Source organism: Moschus berezovskii, chromosome X, assembly GCF_049115385.1.
Source record: "Moschus berezovskii isolate FMDL1 chromosome X, NW_MosBer_1.0, whole genome shotgun sequence".
NCBI lineage: Eukaryota > Metazoa > Chordata > Mammalia > Artiodactyla > Moschidae > Moschus > Moschus berezovskii.
In genome coordinates, this window is record NC_142488.1 from 57934624 (window position 1) to 57944396 (window position 9773).

Below are 9773 nucleotides of genomic sequence, written 5' to 3' on the forward strand. Positions count from 1 at the left end.
CCACCTTCTCTTAATCTCTTCTGCTTCTGTTAGGTCTTTGCCATTTTTGTCCTTTATTATGCCTATCTTTGCATGAAACATTCCCTTGGTATCTCTAATTTTCTTGAAGAGATCTTTGGTCTTTCCCATTCTATTGTTTTCCTCTAGCAGCTAGGTGCTAAGAAAGGCTCCCAGTAGGGCAAGATCTTTCATATCCAAGGCTTTTGTCTTCCCTGCACACCTTGTCATTGATGGGATCGTATTTCTCACCAATGCCAGTGGGGATCTTACAACCCAGGCAGTTGTGCTACCTCCATGCACTGTCTTCACCATAGCATATATGAGTGCTTCAGGGCAGCCTCAGGCACTGTGGTTGTACTACATTCAGAGGTGGGGCTAAAACCACAGCGGAGCTCCAGAAGCAGGAATGAAAATCTTTCTCTGCATCTATAAATACTGCAGATTAAATCCCCGTGAATAGCTTGATAAACCCTGCATCTATGGAATATCTGACTGGACAACAAGTGTTCCTACAACTGAGAATGGTCTAGTCCTAGCAACAATGGACTTCGAGGGCAAGTATAGGTGGAAGTTGGGCCAGGTCAGAGTCTTATCTGCCCCCACAGTGGGAACATAGAACTAGAGGTACTGGAGGGCCTCCTGGGTAGAAGAAGGTTGCCTGAGTCTCACAGTGGCAGCAAGAACACTGATACCTGAGACCCCAGGAAAATGCTACTACTATTTCTATGGTTTGTTTTTGTTCTATTGTTTTATTATTAACATTTGTTAAGTTTTAAATATATTTTTGTTTTTATTTCTCTATCTTTACTTTACATTTTATTGTATATGTTTCTTCTGTTTTTGATTTTCCTTCTTCTGACCTCTTTTTATCTTTTTATTATTTTGTGTATTTGTTTTTTTTTTTTTTGTTCAGTTTGCATTCTGCTTTTGGATTTTTCCTAGTTTTCTTTTTAATTGTATGATTTTGTTTTGAGGTTCTTTGGTTGTTCTCTTGTTTTTTGCTTTTATTTTCGTATCATTTCTCTGTGATTCTTCATTTTTTTTCTTTCTTTGCTTTTGCTTTTACCATTTGTCTTAGTTTATTCATCTATTCATTTGTTTCTTTTTTCTTTTGCCATCCTGTGTGGCTTTCAGGGTCTTTTTTCCCAGCCAGGGGTCAGGCCTGAGCCTCCATAGTGGGAGTGCTGAATCCAAGACACTGGACCACCAGAGAATTCCTGGCCCCAGGGAATATTAATTGGTGAGAGCTCTCCATGAAGTCTCCATCACGACTGCAAGACCCAGCTCCACATAACTGTCTCCAGGCTCCAGTGCTGGATGCCTCATGCCAAACAACAAGCAAGACAGAACACAAACCCACCCATCAGCAAAAGGCTGCCTAAAGTTTTACTAAGCTCACAGATACCCCCAAAAAATTCCAGACATGGCCCAGCCCAACCTAAGGACAAGATCAAGCTCCACCCACCAGAGCACAGTCCATCCCACCAGGAAACTTACACAAGCCACTGGATCAACTTCACCAATGGGGGACAGACACCAGAACAAGAGGAACAAATACATTTAGCCTTCAGAAAGGAACCCTCAAACACAGTAAATTAGACAAAATGAAAAGACAGAAATACATGTTTCAGACAAAGGAGCAAGATAAAAAATGTACAAAATCAAAAAATGAAGAGGAACTAGGCAATCTACCTGAAAAGAAATTCAGAGTAATTATAATGAAGATGATCCAAAATCTCATAAATAAAATGGAGGCATGGATATTGAAAATACAAGCAGATTTTAAGAGGACCTAGAAGAATTAAAGAACAACAACAGCAAATAAAAAAAAGTGATGAACAACACAATATCTGAAATGAAAAACTAGAAGGAATTAATAGGAGAAAAACTGAGGCAGAAGAATGGATAAATGAGCTGGAAGATATAATGTTGGAAATAACTACCAAACAGTGGAATAAAGAAAAAAGAATGAAAAGAATTGAGGACATTCTCAGAGACCTCTAGGACAACATTAAATGCATCAGCACTCGAATTATAGTGGTCCCAGAAGAAGAATAAAAGAGAGAAAGTTTCTGAGAAAGTAATTGCTGAGACTTTAATTCAAAAAAATTCTGTAACATGGAAAAGGGAATAGCCACTCAACTCCAGGAAGTGTTAAGAATCCCATACATGGTAAAACCAGGAAACACACCAAAAATACACCAAAACACATACTAATTAAACTAACAAAAATTAAATACAAAGAAAAATATTAAAGGCAGAAGGGAAGAGCAAAAAAAAAAACAAAAAAAAACAAAAAACATACAAGAGAATTCCCATAAGGCTATCAGCTGATATGTCAGCAGAAATTCTTCAGGCTAGAAGGGAGTAGCAGGATAGATCTAAAGAGTTGAAAGGGATAAATATACAATGAAGATTCTTTTACCCAGCAAGGATTGCATTCAGATTTTATGAAGACAAGCAAAAGCTAAGAGAGTTCAGCGTCATCAAATCAGCTTTACAATAATTGCTAGAGGATCTTTTTCAAAGGGGAAACACAATAGAAGAAAAAAGATCCGTAAAAGCAAATCCAAAACAATTAAGAAAATGGTAATAGGAACACACCTATTGAAAATTGCCTTAAATGTAAATGGATTAAATACTCCCCCAAAAGACACAAATTGGCTGAATGGATACAAAAACAAGACTCAAATATATGCTGTTTTCAAGAGACCCACTTCAGACTGAGGGATACATACTGAGTGAAGGTGAGGGGATGGGGAAAGGTATTCCATGTAAATGAAAACCAAAAGAAATCTAGAGCAACAATTCTCATATCAGACAAAACAGACTTTAAAATAAACACTGTTACAAGAGACAAAGGACACTAGATAATTACCAAGGGATCAATCCAAGAAGAAGATATAACAACTGTAAATATTTATGCACCCAACATAGGAACATATCAGTACATAAGATAAATGTTAAAAAATATTAAAGGGGAAATTGACAGTAATACAATAATAGTGGGGACTTTAACTTCCCAGCTACACCAATGGACAGATGATCCAGACAGGATATTAACACAGAAACACAAGTCTTAAATGTCACATTAAACCAGATAGACTTAACTGATATTTATAGTATATTCCATTTGACAGCACCAGCATATACTTTCTTCTCAAGTGCACAAAGAACATTCTCCAAGATTGACCATATCTTGGGACACAAATCAAGCCTCAGTAAGTTTAAGAAAATTGAAGCCATATCAAGCATCTTTTGCAACCACACCTCTTTGATATTAGAAATCAATCACAGGAAAATAAAACTGTAAATAATAAAAACCCGGGGAGGATAAATGATATGTCATGAAATAACCAAGACACCACTGAAGAAATCGAAGAGAGAAAAAAATACCCAGAAGAAAATGACAATGAAAACTCAATGACTGAAAACCTCTGGGATGCAGCAAAAGCAGTTCTAAGAGGGAAGTTTATAACAATACAATCCTACCTCAAGAAACAAAAAAAATCTCAAATAAACAACCTAACCTTACACATAAAGCAACTGTAGAAAGAAGAACAAATAAAGTCCAAAGTTAGTAAAAGGAAAGAAATCCTAAAGATCAGAACAGAAATAAATGAAACAGAAACTAAGAAATCAATAACAAAGATCAATGGTTAAAACCTGGTTCTTTGAGAAGGTAAACAAAATTAATAAACATGCTTAGTCAGACTAATCAAGAAAAAAAGAGAAAGGACTCAAATTAATAAAATTGGAAATAAAAAAAAAGTGAAATTTCAACAGACACCCCAGAAATGCAAAGATCATAAGCAATTACTATAAGCAAATATATGCCAATAAAATGTACAGCATGGGAGAAATGGACAAATTCTTAGAAAGGTACAACCTCCCAAGACTGAATGAGGAAGAAATAGAAAATTTGAACATACCAATCACAATAATGAAGTTGAAACTGTCATTAAAATATCTTCTAACAAACAAAAGTCAGGATGAGATGACTTCAAAGGTGAATTCTATCAAACGTTTAGAGAAAAGCTAACTCCCATACTTCTTAAACTTTTCCAAAAGTTTGTTTGCAGATGACATGATACTACACACAGAACATCCAAAAGATGCCACCAGAAAACTATTTCAGCTTAATCAATGAATTCATTAAAATTGCAGGAAATAAACTTAATGAAATCTCTCACATTCCTATACACTAACAATGAAAGATCAGAAAGAGAAATTATCATTTACCATTGCAACAAAAAATAAAATACCTAGGAATAAACCTACCTAAGGAGGCTACAGACTTTGTTCATAGAAAACTATAAGATATTGATGAAAGAAGTTAAACAACACAAACAGGTGGAGAGATTTACCACGTTTTGAATTGGAACAATCAGTACTGTGAAAATGACTATACAACCAAAAGCAACCTACAGATTCAATGCAATCCTTATCAAATTACCCATGTCATTTTTCACAGAATTAGAACAAATTTTTTTTTACAGTTTATATAGAAACACAAACCACAAAGCAATCTTGAGAACAAAATATGGAGTTGAAGGAATCAGACTAACTCCTTACTATACTACAAAGGTACATTAATCAAGATTGTATGATACTGTTGGGCTTCCCTGGTGGCTCAGAGGTTAAAGCTTCTGCCTCCAATGTGGGAGACCCGGGTTCGATCCCTGGGTCGGGAAGATCCCCTGGAGAAGGAAACGGTAACCCACTCCAGTATTCTTGCCTGGAGAATCCCATGGATGGAGAAGCCTGGTAGGCTACAGTCCACGGGGTCGCATAGAGTCGGACACGACTGAGCGACGGAACAGAACAGATGATACTGTTACAAAAACAGAAATATAGATCAATGGAACATGATAGTAACACTAGACATAAACCTTCATACCTATGGTCATGTAATCCTTGAAAAAGGTGGCAAGAATATACAATGGATAAAAAACAGTCTCTTCTGTAAGTGGTGCTGGGAAAACTGACCAGCTACATGCAAAAGATTAAAATTAGAACACTCCCTGACAAAATACACAAAAATAAACTCAAAATGGACCAAAGGGAGATGGAAGAAGATGATGGAGGAGGAAGATGGGGAGATCACCTGCCTCCCCACAAATACATCAAAAATTCATCAGAATATGGAACAATTCCTATAAAACAACTTCTAAACAACAGCATAAGACTCAAACCTCCAAAAATGGAAGCCAATCTCCTTTGAATGAGGTAGGACAAAAGATAAAGACATAAAAAGAGACAAAGAACTTCACGATGGGGGCTTGGGCCCCGAGGAAGGGAGGGAGTCCTGAGGTAAATCTTCCATGCACTAGAAAACCCCCTCACAGGTGGAGCTAAGGGGGAGCTACAGAACGTCGGAATGCCATGCAACAGCTGGGGCTCAGATGGCAAAACACAGAGAAAAATCATTACAGAAATGTGTGCTGCTGCCAAACATCACTTTTCAGCCAGCCAATAAGCACTTCACAAGCCTCAGCCCCGACCAGAGGGTGGGGGCTGGGAGCTGAAAGAAGCTGCTAGCAAGCCTTTGCTTACATCACAGGGTGGGGATGGTTGCCAAGGCTCTGGCAAAGATCCCAGGGAGAGGTCTGGGTTTGCAGCCCTGAGGATATGCTGAGAGGGCTACTTTGGCACAGCTGCAGAATTAGACATGACTGCTACTGCCAAAGCCTGGGAAGGTGACTGAGTCAGTGGACAAAATATTGTCGATGCGGTTGGGACCCCATAGGTGGCAGCTACCAGGCACAGGTTACTGCCTGCACCTTCACCTCAGTTCAGTCGCTCAGTCGTGTCCAACTCTCTGCAACCCCATGAATCACAGCACGCCAGGCCTCCCTGTACATCACCAACTCCCCGAGTTCACTCAAACTCATGTCCACAGAGTCGGTAATGCCATCCAGCCATCTCATTCTCTGTCGTCCCCTTCTCCTCCCGCCCCCAACCTTTCCTAGCATCAGTCTTTTCCAGTGTGTCAACTCTTCGCATGAGGTGGCCAAAGAATTGCAGTTTCAGTTTCAGCTTCAGCATCAGTCATTCCAATGAACACCCAGGATTGATCTCCTTTAGAATGGACTGGTTGGATCTCCTTGCAGTCCGAGGGACTCTCAAGACTCTTCTCCAACACCACAGTTCAAAAGCATCAATTCTTCGGCGATCAGCTTTCTTCACAGTCCAACTCTCACATCCATACATGACCACTGGGAAAACCAAAGCCTTGACTAGATGGACCTTTGTTGGCAAAGTAATGTCTCTGCTTTTCAATATACTATCAAGTTTGGTCATAACTCTCCTTCCAAGGAGTAAGCGTCTTTTAATTTCATGGCTGCAAGCAGCATCTGCAGTGATTTTGGAGCCCCAAAAAATAAAATCTGACACTGTTTCCACTGTTTTCCCATCTATTTCCCATGAAGTGATGGGACCAGATGCCATGATCTTTCTTTTCTGAATGTTGAGCTTCAAGCCAACCTTTTCACTCTCCTCCTTCACTTTCATCAAGAGGCTTTTTAGTTCCTCTTCACTTTCTGCCATAAGGGTAGTGTCATCTGTATATCTGAGGTTATTGATATTTCTCCCAGCAATCTTGATTCCAGCTTGTTCTTCTTCCAGCCCAGCGTTCCTCATAATGTACTCTGCATATAAGTTAAATTAGCAAGGTGACAATATACAGCCTTGACGTACTCCTTTTCCTATTTGGAACCAGTCTGTTGTTCCATGTCCAGTTCTGACTGTTGCTTCATGACCTGCGTACAGGTTTCTCAAGAGGCAGGTCAGGTGGTCTGGTATTCCCATCTCTTTCAAAATGTTCCACAGTTTATTGTGATCCACACAGTCAAAGGCTTTGGCATAGTCAATGAAGCAGAAATAGATGGTTTTCTGGAACTCTCTTGCTTTCTCCATGATCCAGCGGATGTTGGCAATTTGATCTCTGGTGTCTCTGCGTTTTCTAAAACCTGCTTGAACATCTGGGAGTTCATGGTTCACATATTGCTGAAGCCTGGCTTGGAGAATTTTGAGCATGACTTTACAAGCGTGTGAGATGAGTGCAATTGTGTGGTAGTTTGAGCATTCCTTGGCATTGCCTTTCTTTGGGATTGGAATGAAGACTGACCTCTTCCAGTCCTGTGGCCACTGCTGAGTTTTCCACATTTGCTGGCATATTGAGTGAAGCACTTTCACAGCATCATCTTTCAAAATTTGAAATAGCTCAACTGGAATTCCATCATCTCCACTAGCTTTGTTCGTAGTGATGCTTTCTAAGGCCCACTTGACTTCACATTCCAAGATGTCTGGCTCTAGGTCAGTGATCACGTTATCTTGACTATCTTGGTCGTGAAGATCTTTTTTGTACAGTTCTTCTGTGTATTCTGGCCACCTCTTCTTAATATCGTCTGCTTCTGTTAGGCCCATCCCATTTCTGTCCTTTATCGAGCCCATCTTTGCATGAAATGTTCCCTTGGAATCTCTAATTTTCTTGAAGAGATCTCTTGTTTTTCCTATTCTGTTGTTTTCCTCTATTTCTTTGCATTGATCACTGAGGAAGGCTTTCTTATCTCTCCTTGCTATTCTTTGGAACTCAGCATTCAGATGCTTATATCTTTCCTTTTCTCTTTTGCTTTTCACTTCTCTTCTTTTCACAGTTATTTGTAAGGCCTCCTCAGATAGCCATTTTGCTTTTTTGCATTTCTTTTCCATGGGGATGGTCTTGGTCCCTGTCTCCTATACAATGTCACGAACCTCCCTCCAGAGTTCATCAGGCACTCTATCGATCAGATCTAGTCCCTTAAATCTATTTCTCAATTCCACTGTATAATCATAAGGGATTTGATTTAGGTCATATCTGAATGGTCTAGTGGTTTTCACTACTTTCTTCAATTTCAGTCTGAATTTGGCAATAAGGAGTTCATGATTTGAGCCACAATCAGCTCCTGGTCTTGTTTTTGCTAACTGTATACAGCTTCTTCATCTTTGGTTGCAAAGAATATAATCAATCTGATTTTGGTGTTGACTATCTGGTGATGTCCATGTGTAGAGTATTCTCTTGTGTTGTTGGAAGAGGGTGTTTGCTATGACCAGTGCATTCTCTTGGCAAAACTCTATTAGCCTTTGCCCTGCTTCATTCCATGCTCCAAGGCCAAATTTGCCTGTTACTCCAGGTGTTTCTTGACTTCCTACTTTTGCATTCCAGTCCCCTATAATGAAAAGGACATCTTTTTTGGGTGTTAGTTCTAAAAGGTCTTGTAGGTCTTCATAGAACCGTTCACCTTTGGCTTCTTCAGTGTTACTGGTTGGGGCATAGGGCTGGATTACTGTAATATTGAATGGTTTGCCTTGGAAATGAACAGAAATCATTCTGTCGTTTTTAAGATTGCATCCAAGTACTGCATTTCAGACTCTTTTGTTGACCATGATGGCTACTCCATTTCTTCTAAGGGATTTCTGCCCACAGTAGTAGATATAATGGTCATGTGAGTTAAATTCATCCATTCCAGTCCATTTTAATTCACTGATTCCTAGAATGTCTACGTTCACTCTTGCCATCTCCTGTTTGACCACTTCCAATTTGCCTTGATTCATGGACCTAACATTTCAGATTCCTATGCAGTATTGCTCTTTACAGCACCGGAACTTGCTTCTATCACCGATCACATCCACACCTGGGTAATTGTTTTGCTTTTGCTCAATCCCTTTATTCCTTCTAGAGTTATTTCTCCACTGATCTCCAGTAGCATATTGTTGGGAGCTTAAACAGCTCCCAACGGCTTAAACAGCTTATCTCCTCCTAGGGACGCACAAACTGGGAGAACTAACGACCTGCCTCAGACTGTAACAGCATTCAACAGGTTTCTATTTTCCCAGGTATTCCCTGGTATATCCCAATTGTGGCTACCATATCCTGCCCTCTCTCCAGCCCAAGAAAGCAAATGAGCCCTAATGAGTCTTGGCCTTCACCCACTCGTGTCCAGGCAGGGAACAGACTATGGACTTTAGGGGAAACTGAAATTTAGGAGCAAGCACAAGCTGGAATAAGGCCAGATCTCAGACTGAACTAACTCCATACTGCCAAAAACAGGTCCAGAGAAATTCTTAGAGATATTAGTGGACTTGGTGTAAGTCTTATGGGTGTTCTGGGCTGCCGAGTGTTGCCTTCATCAAGATTCTTGGGGACTTTTCTTCTGCACTGTGTAGCTTGGGAGGTCTTGGAGCTATAGTAGGAGTTGAGCCTGAACCCTTGAGATGGGAGACACTAGTCCAGGACTTTAATCCACCAGAGAACTGCAGCCCCCAGGGAACATTAATAGGCAAGTGCATCCCCAATGGCCTCCATTTCAACACCAAAACCAAGCCCACTCAAAGGCCAGCAAGCACTAGTGACCAGAAGCCATACACCAATTCTTCAACAAAACATAAACACAGACCGAGATAGGAGAGGAGTAGGTGGACATGGAGTACATCTCTCTCCATGGATATATCAGAAATACACCTTCAGACACAGAATAGCAGAGAGTGGGCAAGAGTACATTACCACTGGAAAAGAATATATAGAACCATGCAAACTAGGTAGGACAAAGGGAAAATGGGGAAATAAGTGAGTTGGTAGGACTGGACCTGCCCTTGGCAGGTGGGGGAACTGAAGCAGGGGTCTGATCCCTACATCAGGGCAATTGTTTGGGACAGAGGAGAAATTTGAGGCTGAGAGTGAAGCAGCTGATCTGTGACAGTCTAAATGGAATGATAATCATACAGACAATTGC